This window comes from Dasypus novemcinctus, chromosome 4 (genome assembly GCF_030445035.2).
Source record: "Dasypus novemcinctus isolate mDasNov1 chromosome 4, mDasNov1.1.hap2, whole genome shotgun sequence".
Lineage (NCBI taxonomy): Eukaryota > Metazoa > Chordata > Mammalia > Cingulata > Dasypodidae > Dasypus > Dasypus novemcinctus.
Genome location: NC_080676.1, coordinates 17469210 through 17483037, shown reverse-complemented (window position 1 = coordinate 17483037; position 13828 = coordinate 17469210).

Genomic DNA, 13828 nt, shown 5'->3' with positions numbered 1-13828 from the left:
AATTCTTAATGAATCATAAATCTCAGTATAAAAACCAATAAAATATATGAAACACTTTCAGTACTCACAGATGACATGATTCTGTATACATAAAGTCCTAAAAAAAATCTAAAATAAAGCTAATAGAGCTAACAAAAGAGTTCACCAAAGTGGCAGGATACAAGACCAGTGTGCAAAAAGGGCACTGTTTTTATACACTAAGTATGAGCAATATGAGGAGGAAACAAAAAAAAACATTCCATTTACAATAAGGATTTCTACACAGAAATCTACAAAAACATTGCTAAAAGAAATCAAAGAAGACCTAAATGCCTGGAAGAAAATTCTGTGTTCCTGGATTAGAAGACTACCTATTGTTAGGATGTTAATACTGCCCAAATTGTTTTAGAGCTTCAATGCAATCTCAATCAAATTTCCAACAGTTTACTTTGCATAAACGGAATAAACAGTTATCAAATTTATTTGATGGGGTAAGGGAGCCCAAATAACAAAAAAACACCTTGAAAAAGAACAAAGAGGACTCACACTTCCTTACTTTAAAGCATATTTCAAAGCAACAATGCTTAAAACAGCACGGTACTGGCAAAAGGATAAATATATTGATGAATGGATTTGAAATGTGAGTTCAGAAATGGTCCCTCTCATCTATGGTCAGGTGATTTTTGACAAGGCTGTCAAGTCCTCTCAAATGGGAATAAAGAGTCTCTTCACCAAATGGAGCAGGGAGAACTGGATATCCATATGCAATTAGAGATAGTGAGGACCCCTATCTCATACCACATACAAAACTTAACTCAAAATGAATCAAAGACCTAAATAAAAGAAACAGAACTATAAAACTCCTAGCAGAAAATGTAGAGAAGCATCTGCAATGGTTTTTAAGACTTTACACTCAAAGAGCTAACAATGAAAGAAAAAATAGGTAAATAGATCCTTCTCAAAAGTAAAAACTTGTGTGCATCAAAGGACTTTGTAAAGAAAGTGAAAAGACAGCCTAGCCAATGGGAGGAAATATTTGGAAACCATATATCCAGAATATATAAAGAAATCATGCAATTCAACAATAAAAAGAAAAACAACCCAATTTAAAAATGGGCAAAAAAATTGAATGGATATTTCTCCAAAGGGGAAATACAAATGTCTGAAAAGCAGATTAAAAGATGCTCAACATCACTATCTATTAGTGAAATGCAAATCAAAACCACAGTGAGATATCACTTCACACTTACTAGAATGGCCAATATTAAAAAACAAAAACAAAACAAAAAAAAGCAGAAAACTACAAGTGTTGGAGAGGATGTAAGAAATAGGAACATTTATTGCTGGTGGGAGTGCAAAATGATGCAGCCACTGTGGAAGACAGTTTGGCAGTTCCTCAGGAAGCTAAGTATAGAATTACCATATGATCCAGCAATCCCACTACTAGGTAAATACCCAGAAAGTGAAAACAGGGACTCAAAAGGATATTTGCACACTTATGTTCACAGGGACATTATTCACAACTGCCAAAGGAAGGAAGCAACCCAAGTATCCATCAGCTGATGAATAGGTAAACAAGATGTGGGACATACATAAAATGGAATATTATTCAGTCATAAAAAGGAATAGAGTCCTGATATATGCAACCGCATGGATGAAACTTGAAGACATTGTGTTGAGTGAAATAAGGCAGACACAGAAGGACAAATATTATATGATCTCACTGATATGAAATAATTATAACCAACAAACACATAGAGTTAGAATCTAGAATAAAAGTTAACAGGATATAGATAGGGGTTAGAGAATGGGGACTTAATGCTTAACTTGTACAGAATTTCTACTTAGGCTGATGGTAAAGGTTTGGAAATGGATATGGTGATGGTAGCACATTATAGTGAATGCAATCAAAAGAACTAAACTGTACAGGTGAATTTGATTAAAATAGGAAATTTTAAGATGTATGTATTACTAGAATAAAAATTAAAAGATAAAACATAGGACTGTGCAAATCAGTGAACCCTGTTGTAGATGATGGATTTAGTTCATAGTACACATATAAGAATGTTCTTTCATGAATTATAACAAATGTATGACATATGTAACTTTGAATTTTTTCCCCAGCCTTCTGATTCTTTCCCCATCCAGTTGCAGCAACATTCCTAAATAGGTAAAAGGCAAGCCTTGGATAATGGTTATGAACAGGTGACTGATTTGTAAGTCTTGTAACACTCCATTCTTCAGAACTCCTGCTGCCTCTCACATGCCTTCCCCATCTTCACATAGACATGTGTTATAAAAGACTGCTCTCATTTTGTGGCAAGCATGGACAGTCGAGCTTGGAAAATACTACCTTTCCTCCTGGGCTAAGGATTAGGACCCCGTTTGAGCCTGCTAAATAAATGTTCATTACTCGCCAAGCTTGACTTGTCCAAATTTTTCTTTGGTCTGATGTATCCATCTCAGTTCAGGGGAAATTGTCATTTTATACAGCTCCTCATCATACTCAGGACAATTAGCATAGCTGGCAGGATTTAGTCAGACGAATGTATGAGTCTGTCAGATCAGGGGAATCCATGAGGGATATCCCAGGGTGGCCTTCTACCTCTACATGGGGAGGGTTTGCCCAATTGCTTGTTTGTTGTGGACCTTTGCATGAGTGTGGTGATGCTCTGAAAATACCGGAAGGAATAAAGCACATATTTCAAGAACAAAAGTTTATGAAGTTTAACAAAGAAAGTAAGCGCACTGTTCCAGGAATCAGCTGGCTGTTGTTACATTCCATACAGCTAGTCATAGCAGACTGCCTCAAGAAAGAGAGAGAAATCTGCTGACTGAATTAAGAAAATGGTTGGAGTATGGTTCTGTAGAGAAGAATCCTGAATCTCAATTAGGCCAGGATGACTCTCTAAAATCAGCAGCTGAGCTGGCAAAATTTCTACTCTGGGAAATGCCTCTAGGAATAGACAAAGAATTTGTATGCATCCTTACCCCATTCCCCATACCAGATTTATTTAACTGGAAAAATATAATCGAGTCTGTAGAGGAAACCCAAAGAAGATAAAAAGCTTAATTGCTCCAACCAGTAATTGAAATTTACTAGGAATAAGTGGAGTAGGACAGGAACTGAGGGAAAGTCCCTTGGCTTTCCTTAAAGGCCAAGTTGAGAAAAGTTGGTGCTTCTGAAGACAAAGGAGACTACTGGGAACTGTAGTGGACAAAGGCCAATTAGAGCAGGGTTAGAACAAAAGGTAAAACCTTTTACCCGCTCCTTAAAGGATGAGAGAAATTCTTAAGAAATTAGCAAGCCTTGAGGACAGCTGGGCAGTAACCTACAGGGACCTGGAATGAAAGTGCCCAGGGGAGGGCAGCCTTACTACCAAATTAGAGCCCAAGGATTTAAAGCAGTCTCCTGAGTTTGTATTCCTTCCTAAAATCCTGTTAACCAAATAATACCCAGACATCATTTTCTCCCATTTTTTACATAAAACAGTTTCTAAGAACAAGCTTGCATATTGCAGGCAACACTGGTCCCAGAGGAGATCTTAAAAGCTGTGAAAACCAGCGGTATGGAGAGATGGAAAACCCAGAGGCACTAAACCAAAAGAATGAGAATTATGAGTCAAATTAGCGAATTTTACTTCTGTTTGTGTGTCCGACTCTATTTCTGTCTGTTTGTTCAGTGTATATTTTCATACCTCCGGATGGTAATATCAAATCAACAAATGAGTCTTAAGAGACTTCTATTCAAGACTCTAATAATTTAATGAATGTATATATATTATATATGTATATCTATGCACATACGGAAATGAATACTCCTGGAGCCCCGAATTAGCAAACCTGAGCAGGATGAAAAGGTCATATAGAATTCTGATGAAAGAAACTATTGGAAGAAGAAGGAAAGTTTTTTCTAGGTTTCTTGAACTACCCTGCCCCCCAGGGCCTTCTCCCAATCTTGACTGAATTCAGAGTTCTCATTAAAACCAGTTGAGGGAGCTATGAGGGAAGGGCTAGGTGCGGTAAGATGGGGAGATGTGATTTTAGCTTAGAATTCTGTCTGCCAGGCCTGGAAATTAGGAATGATAGGGACCAAGGAAATGTGATAGAATAAACCTTAGTTTGCATAGTTTGATCTGTAATTCCACAATTAAAAAAATTTTTTTATTAATCTTGGCATGAGAATAATATTCCAATTGCCAAATTTCTGTACATAAAGAAAAAGTCCTTGAAAGCTATGGAAAGGTGTTCTAAATTATGACTGAAACAATTTAAGCAATTATAATATATATATATCACAGAGCCTGACAATATGCTTTTGAGGTTGTTCACAATTTTAGAATATTATGGAAAAGAGGTTTTACCTCCTATGGAGAACAAGAAAAATAAAACCATTTCTTGCATAGCCTATAATTGCTTCAATTTTATTCAACCTGGATATAATCTCCCTAGGTTTATATGGATACTAGTAAAATAAATTATCATTATATTTATTAGATCTTTAAGATGATAAAAACTGTAAGTTTGTGTTTAATTAAGTTAAAGAAGAGAATGTAGTTCTGTCCTAAAAGTGAAATGACTAATTTTTCATTTCACAGAACAAAATGAGGGATGTAAGATGAGACTTAAACAGATATGGGAAGAAGTAAAAGATATGTAGAAATGAATTGACAGTCAAGGCTGACTTTATAGGTTTGTTTAAGGGAGTGTGTTTTTGTCCTGAGATAAAACGGCTGGTTTTCATCAGGGCAGGAATAGGTAGCACAAGACCTGAATGGAAACAAAAAGTTGTAGAGGGCTTGTGAAAGTAAATTTCACTTCTTGCTGACTGTAATTTAATAAGCTTATTTAAAGGTGAAATTTGTCTTAAGGTAAGGTAACTAGTCTCTATGGTTATCAATGGTTCTAAGAGGGTATAGGAAGTTATAAGCTGTAGGAAGTTCGTTAAAGCATTTTCTACACTGAAGGATTTCAATGTAAGAAGCTGATTCTGGGAAGCCATTATTAAGTAGAAATCTATGAGTTGATCTTGAAACTTCACAACAGAGAAACTCTTCAGGCACAACCTCAATCTGCATATTAAGGTGGCGGTAGGGGGAAGATAACCTTGATTCCTTTGGGAATCTTAGGTTTTCATAAAATAATTGAGAAAATATTTTTTTCCTGTAGTGCTGAAATTTATTATGAATACTGTATATCTTATAGCAAACAGTGTGGAAAAGGTTCATTTTAATCTGAAGCGAAATACTTTCAAGAACCTTAAAAAATATTGTTAGTTTTATTTAATATGAGTTACATGAGAAGTATTTAGGAGGTGTTGCAAAACTGAAGGAAATTCCTAATCCTCTGTTGGTTAAATCTGAGTAAGCAAAATGTTACTTACATTCTATTTATGTATTTTGAGGTTGTATACAATTCTTAAAGACTTAGTCTGTTTTTTGTGTTGTTGTTGTCGTTTTTAGGAGGTACCACAGATTAATCTCATACATGTAAAGCAGGCACTCAACTACTGAGCTACACCTGCTCCACAAATTCTTAAAGACTTAAGTTCTCATTGTCAATACTTATCTGCATAATGGTATTGTTGGTTATAGTTTTAGTTATTCTTAGAGGAATGTGATATATTATGAAAACAACCAAAATCCCTTATCAGTTACTATTATAGTCTGTAGTTAATGATTTCTAGAAAGAGCTTTATTTAAAATACTCATAAGGAAATTAGGGCTTAGCTTGTAAACTCTTGCAGCAGTCACATTTATTCCTGAGCACTGATCTCAACTTGTTATTTTTAAATTCCTGTAATGCTTTACTCTTGTGCATAACGTAATAGCTTCCTAGAATTTTTAACTGCCCAAAACACCTGGACCTCAGAGCTAAAGTTAGCCAGTTTTAAGGGTGCTGAAGAAACAGAATGAATTCTAAAAATCCTTCACACCAAGAGGAACCAAGAGGCGAATGCTTTAGCTCATATTCATCTAATCTGTCCTACACCCACTGAAGAACAGCCTATGGCTACAAACAAAAAAAGTGGCCATAGAAGAGCTGCCAAGTGGTGGCCCCTGGCTAAGGCACTAGACATCCCCATTAAACATTCTGACCTGGTTCATATTATACAGGACTATGAGGCCTGTTCATGGCTCTTAAGATGTTTGTTGCTTTACAGCAGTGGGCATGTGCACAGAGCCAACACACCTTACAGGACTGGCAAATAGATTAGGTAGAACCCTTACCCATCAGCACCGGTAAATACTATGTGGTAACCTGTGTGGATACAGTGACCAAGGAATGCCTTTTACCAGGCACGACGTACAACAATGGGCTAAAGAACAAGACATTGATTGGCATTTTCACCTGCCCTATTACCCCACAGGGGTGGGACTGATGGAGAGAAAAAAAAAATGGCTTGTACAAAATTATTGATTACCTTGTACTGAAAAGAAAACAATTGGTAAAACCCACTATACTGGCATGCTAAAAGAAAAAAAATCACATGATCAATCAATACAGAAAAGCATTTTTAAAAAATATTTTTATGTATTTTTAAAAGATACTTAGATTACATAAAATGTTACATAAAAAATATAAGGGATTCCCATATGCTCCACTCTCCACTTCTCCAACTTCTTTCATTAGTGTAATACATTCATTGCAATTGTTGAACAGATTTTGGAGCATTGCCACTAGGCATGGATTATAGTTTACGTTATAGTACATTATACTATATACTCTCCCCCACTCAATTCTGTAGGTAATAGCAAGATATATAATGGCCTGCATCTGTTGTTGGAATGTAATTCAGGACAATTCCAAGTCCTGAAAATGCCCCCCTATTACATCTCTTTTGCCTTCTCCCTGACTTCAGCACTTCCAGTGGCCACTGTCTCCATACCAATTACATGATTTCTTCCATTGTTAGAATCACAGTAAGTCTGTAGTAGTATACCAGTAAGTCCACTCTAGTTCATATTTTATTCCCCAGTCCTGATGATTCTGGGATGGTGATGCCCACTCCACTGCTAACTGAGAGGGAGCTTCCTGTATGGCTGATGGATGGGACTCCCTTGCTTGCAGTTGTAGACTCTCTTGGTTGCTTGGTGTGGTGGTTGTCCATCCTCACCTCCTTGTTTTTTGTCCTGGGTGAGTCCAATGAACTGGAGAGTAGGTGTTGCAACTCTGCTGAGGCTTAGGGCCCAGCTGGCACATGGACAGGCCAGAGATTCAAGTGTCTTGGATGTATACCTACTAACTCCAGCACTAACTATAGGTTCAAATAAAAGGGACAGAAGAGGCATGTGTAGAGAAGTCACATCTGAGTCCAACTCTGTCACACTCATGAGCACAAACTAGAAAGTAGGGCCCACTGGCAAGGCACCAAACTATGGATTTATCTGCCATGACCACAGGGCCTGGGTGTCTCCAGAGCCTTCAGGAGCCCCAATATTTGTGGTAGTATCTACTTTGGCAGTCTATGGGATCCCACTGAGACATGCATAAGTGTTACCTCTCTGATGCCCTCCCAACTCACTTTGAAGTCTCTTAGCTATATAAACTCATTTGTGTTCACATTCCCCCCCCCTTTTATTCAATGTCTTTTTCCATTTGCATCACCAGCTGGTGCTGGGTAGTGATCCCTCAGTTCCAGGGAGCCTCATCTTCGGGAGTCATGTCCCATGCTGGGAGACAAAGAAGTGTTTTTCAAAATTCAATCCCCATTCAAGATAAAATTCCCAGAATATTAGAAACACAGGAGGACTTCTTCAATTTTATAAAGAACATCTACCAAAAAAATCTACAGCTAACATACTTAAGTGTGAAAGACTGATTTCCCCCTAAGAATTAGGATTTAGGCAAAGATTTTCACTCTCACTACTCTTATCCAACATTGTAGTGGAAGTTTTAACCAGTATAATAAAACAAGCAAAGGAAATAAAGGATGTATGGATCACAAAAGAGGAAATAAAACTATCCTTATTTACAGATGATATGGTTGTCTGTGAAGAAAATCCCAAAGAATGTACAAAAAACTTCTAAACCTAATAAAAGAGTTCACCAAGTTTGCAGGATGTATGATGAATATATTAAAACCACATGTATTTCCATAGACTAGCAATGAACATGTGGATACCAAAATTAAAAATATGAAAACATTTACAATAATTCAAAATATGAAATATATAGATGTTATTGTATTAAAAATGTATGGGACTTATTTGCTAAAACTACATATTGTTGGTAAATTTAACTTTTTATAAAATAGTTAAATAAATGGAGACCTACCATGATCATGGATTGGAAGACCACACATAGTAAATAAGTAAATTCTCCCCAAAGTGATATAAAGATTTAATACAATTCTTATTAAAAAGAATATTTTGGAGGGTGGATGTGGTTCAAGCATTTGAGTGCCTCCCTCCCACATGGGAGGTCTGAGGTTTGGTTCCCAGTGCCTCCTAAATAAGACAAACAACAAGCAGAAATGAGCATACATCAAGCAAAAACAACAAGCTGACAACAAGCAAAAAATAATGAGCAGACAACAATTTAAAACAACAATCAGACAAGGAACAAGAACAGTAAGCAAGACAATAAGCAAACAAGCAGACAATGAACAAGACAATGAGAAAACAAAGAGCAGACAAGAAGTGAAAACAATGAGCAAGACAATGAGCAAACAATGAGTGGACAACAAGCAAAAACAAAGGGCAGGGAGGGGATATGGCTCAAACAGCTGACTGCCCACCTCCTACATGGAAGGTCATGGGTTTGGTTCCCAGTGCCTCCTAAAGAAGAAACAAGCAGACAACGAGCAAAAACAATGTGCACACAATGAGCAAAAACAATGAGCAAACAGATGAGCGACCCATATCAGGGGGAGAAAAAAAGAACATTTTGTAGAGATATGCAAGGTTATTCTAAAATTTATAAGGAAAGGGAAAGTAACTAGAATAGCTAAGATCCATTCTGAAAAACAATGAAGTTGAGGGAATCAGTCTTCACAATTTTAAAACTGTGTGGTATCAGCAGATGGATACATATATGTGTTGTGTGTATGAATATCCTAATGGAAAATAATAGAGAATCCAAAAACATACCCACACAAATATGTTCAACTGATTTATTTTTTTACCAAAGTGCAAAAACAATTCAATCAAGAAAATATAATTGTTCCAGCAATTCATATTGGAGCAATCACATATCCACAGGTGAAAAATAACCTTGACCTAAGTCTCACACCATACTTAAAATGAATCAGTGCTTATATGAAAAGGTTAAACTAAAAGCTTTAGAAAAAATATAGAAAGTCTTTTGAATTTTAGGGTTGGTTAGACTAGACACCAAAATTATGACCACAAAAGGAAAAGTTCATAAATTGGACTTTATCAAAATTAAAAATTTTGCTCTGTGACAGATCCTGTTAAGAAAGTGAAAAGACAAGTTAAACAGTGAGAGAAAATATTCACAAACCATATATCTGCCAAAAGACTAGTAGCTAAACTACACAAAGAGTTATCAAAAGTCAGTGGCAAAAAGCAAGCAATCCAATTAGAAGATGGGCAAAAAATATGACGAGACACTTCACTGAAGAGGACATACTGATGGAAAATAAGCATGCCAAAAGATGTTCAGCATCATAGTCATGAGTGAAATGTAAATTAAAACCACAGTGAGATATCACCACAAATTCATCATAATTACTAAAGTAAATTGAAAAAATGACAATGCTAAATACTGGTGAGGATGTACAGAAACTGAATCACTGGATTGCTGGAGGGAGTGTAAAATGGTAGAGCCACTTTGGAAACACTTTTGCAGTTTCTTAAGAAAACTAAGCATGCCACTACCATACAACCCAGAAAATACACTGCTGCACATATTTCCCAGGGAAATGAAACTTTACCTTTACCCATGCACTTGTATGTGAATGTTTTTAGTGCTAGACAAGAAATAGCCCAGATGTTCTTCAATGGGTTAAGGATTAAACAAACTGCAGTATAGCCATATCATGGAATATTAACAATTAAATGATTTTAACTACTGATACATGCAATAACTTATATGACTTTCCAGATAATTATGCTGAGAAAGCTAATCACAAAAGATTATGTACTGTTTGATTCCATTCACATAATGTTGGTGATCTGGCAAAATTATTGAAATAGAGAACAAATCAGTGGTTGTCAGAGTTTAAGAAAGTGTGGGAGTATGAGAGAAGTTGATGTGGCTGCAAAGGGGCAACATGAATGAGGGGTCCTTGTGCTGATGGTAATGTTTGGATTGTATCAGCGTCAATATCCTACTTGTGATAGTGTTCTATAGTTTTGCAAGATGTTACCATTTGGGGCAAACTGGATGAAGGGTACATGGGATTTTTCTGTATTATTTCTTATGGTGCATGTAAATCTATAATTACCTCGAAATAAAATGTTTAATTAAAAAAAACCAGTATCCCAGACTTCAAAAAAATTAGATGAGATAAACACGAAATAAATATTAAGATGGTAGAATTAATCTTAAATTTTTTATTTTACATTAAATATGTAACACTGCATTTAAGAAACAAAGATTATGAAGCTAGATAAATTTTTAAAAAGCTGACTTATATACTACTTGCAAGAATAAAAGTGTTTTAAAGATATAGGATATAAGGGAGATACATCAAGCAAATGCTAACCAGAAAAAATATTGGTTCTGTTATTCTTATATCAGGCAAAATAGATTTTAAGGCAAGAACTATTTGTGAAGAGAGAGGACACTAATATGATGAGAGTGCAAATCTACTGACAAAATATAATGATTTTAAAAAGTATACTGTTGTTAGTATGTGAGAGTACTGTTGACAAAAACAAGCAAATTGCAAATTATTTGCCTATATGGTACTATTATATTATTTAAAACAAACTACACATACACATACCTGTAGTTATATAATAAGCACACAAAACAGGACATTTGACAGGAAGGCTGTGAGGGAGAAATTAACTTTTTCTCTGTCTCTTCTCTATTGCTCAAAATGTCCTAGGAAGCATATGTTACTTTTGCCAAAAAGTCTAAAAATAATAGTATTCTCATTTTTTCTTACCTCCCTCAGAATGAACATTTATAACATATTACTAGAAACAAACAGTAACAAAAACATTCATTGCGTTTTCTTCCTCATTGTTCCCCACTTTCTCCTAATGTTTGTTTGCATCATGTCTTTGTCCAATTTGACAGCATGTCAACTGAGTCAGGACCATGTCTAATTCTATAATTGGAGGGCTGAGCTCACTATTATTGTTGCCTAGTAAATGCAATACATTTATACATTCAGAGTAATAAGATGGACTGGGTTTCCACATCTATTTAACAGATATAAAGAAGCGTTGTGCATATCTGTGCTTGATACATTTTAGCTTTAATAGATTGTTGGGCTAAATAACCACTAAGCAAAACATCCAATGAAAATCATCTTTCTAAGCTATGCCTAAATCTTGCAAAAAGCTGGATCTGTAAAGAGTCTAGCACAGGTATATCTCTACCTCTCTGACTTGTGTATAGAACTATGTATGGAGGAAATCATGATCAGAGATGGAGCCCAAGCTTTCTTTTCCCAAAGCAAAGATGGGTGTTTTATCTCTCATTACAAAGCTACCTTATTTTGTGTTTTCTGAGTACCTTGAACATCGCCTGTAATATATTGGTTGCCCAATAAATGGCTGTTTAATAAAATAGTATTTTCATGTTAAGGTTCTCATTAAAATTTCGCTCAATAGATATAGAATAAATTTACTTTGGAGAGAATGAAATGATCTAAGAAAAACATGTTAACTCATTTCATTTGATTTATGGAGAATTTTCCATTTTCCCCTAATACTTCCATAGCTAATATCTAATTACTTGTATATAGTTTTGTGGACGAAATTAATTCATGGATATACTTTATGTGTGAGAGACATAAAAATCCAAAAAACAATAAAATAATTCTGAAGGTTGTGTGTGTGTGTGTGTGTGTCCATTTAAAACTTTTTGATTGTCACAAGTTTACCAGGCACTAGGGTTTGTGCTTTACAGGATAGCTCATTTCAATGTTTGTTATTCATTTTTCACTGTTGGCAAGCTTCAAGAAGTATACAGCCTTTTCCCAAACACTTTAACGAGAGGCAGTACTTGCATTCAAAATGAGGAGTTCTCAACTCCAACCCAAGTCTTTTTTTATTACATAAATAGAGTTTATTTGATTGATTAATTCAAACTATTTCATCTCCTAAATATTGGTTGGACATTATAAGTATATGAATTTTACTTTAAATCATATTGTAAAAATTTTTAATATGCCTCCTCAAAGCCACCTTTTGAAAAGGGATTTTTTAAAAATTCAAAAAGTTACCAAATAAATCGTCATTGAAACAGTGCATTTTTTTACATTTAAAAAAATAAATTTTATTGATACATATTAATAAAATATACAATTTATTGAAAGTGTACAATACATGATATTTGGTATAATCATACAGCTTTGCACTTATTGCTTCAATTATTATTAAAGCATTTTCATTATTTCACTAATAATAATATAATAAACAAAAAACATACAAACAAAATTCCTTACCTCTCAATCTCTCTGGTTTACCTGCTGTACATGGCTGCTATTTCTAACTATTCTTGAACAATTATTTATTTGCTTATTAAGCAGTTTTATTGAGATATGATCACATATTATATAATCTATCCAAAGTTCATAGTCAATGGCTATTTTTTGTCATTTTTAGTCCTTTATTGTAAAATTGTAAAATAAATAGAAAAATAGAAAGAAATTGCAGATTTATAAAGAAAGTGTAAGATCTGGTTCAATTTAATATAATCAATTATAAAAATAGCATCGCTGCAAACCTTTATAAATGTAAATAACAATTCAAATATAATATAAATTATAACAATTCTAATTTTTATATTACATCTCCAACTATTGGACATAATAATCTCTAAGAATGAAATAATTTATTGGTTTACTTATTTAATTTCCATTTAGGCCATCATTCTTTCTAGATAATCAATGCCCTTTCTGGGAACTCTCCATATCTTATTGGAACAAATTACAGCAGATAACAATTTGCTAACTCATAATTTTACAAGGCAGAAAAACTAAAAATTTTGTTCACAGTAGTCATGCTAAATCAATATTGATCCAGATAGATTATTTTAATTAAAAAGTATGAATAAGAAAGGGTTAAAAAAATGAAGTATTCAAAAATATATCTCTTCTCTAGCAATTAAAAGCAAGGGTTTATTTTGTATAAAAAAAAATTATAGAATACTGATCACAGAAACAATTTGCCAGTTGCCCTGAGTAATTACTGTTCATATTCTATAATGTTGTTATTTTGTATTTATCCAGACTAACCCAGCTCTTTTTTGGTTACCGTTTGCATGGAATAACTTTTTCCAACCTTTCATTTTTACCCTGATTGTTTCCTTACATCTGAGGTTGGTCTCTTGTAGACAATATATAGATGGCTCATATATTTTTAATCCATTCTATCAGTCTATGTCTTTTGATTGGGGAGTTCATTCCATTAACATTCAGTGTTATTATCGTAAAGGCATTACTTACTTCACCCATTTTGTCCTTCAGCTCTCTGTTGTCATAGCGTCCTATTATCTGTCTACTTATTCTTTAGTTTACCCTTCCTAATAATCTTCATTTCTAAACTCTTCTTCAAATCTCTCACCCTTGTTTTTTCCTTTCAGGCTGCAGCACTCCCTTTAGTATTTCTTGCAAATCTTGTCTTTTGATAACATGTTCTATCAGTTTTTGTTTTTCTGTGAAGACACTGAACTCACCCTCATTTTTTAAGGACAGCTTTGCTGG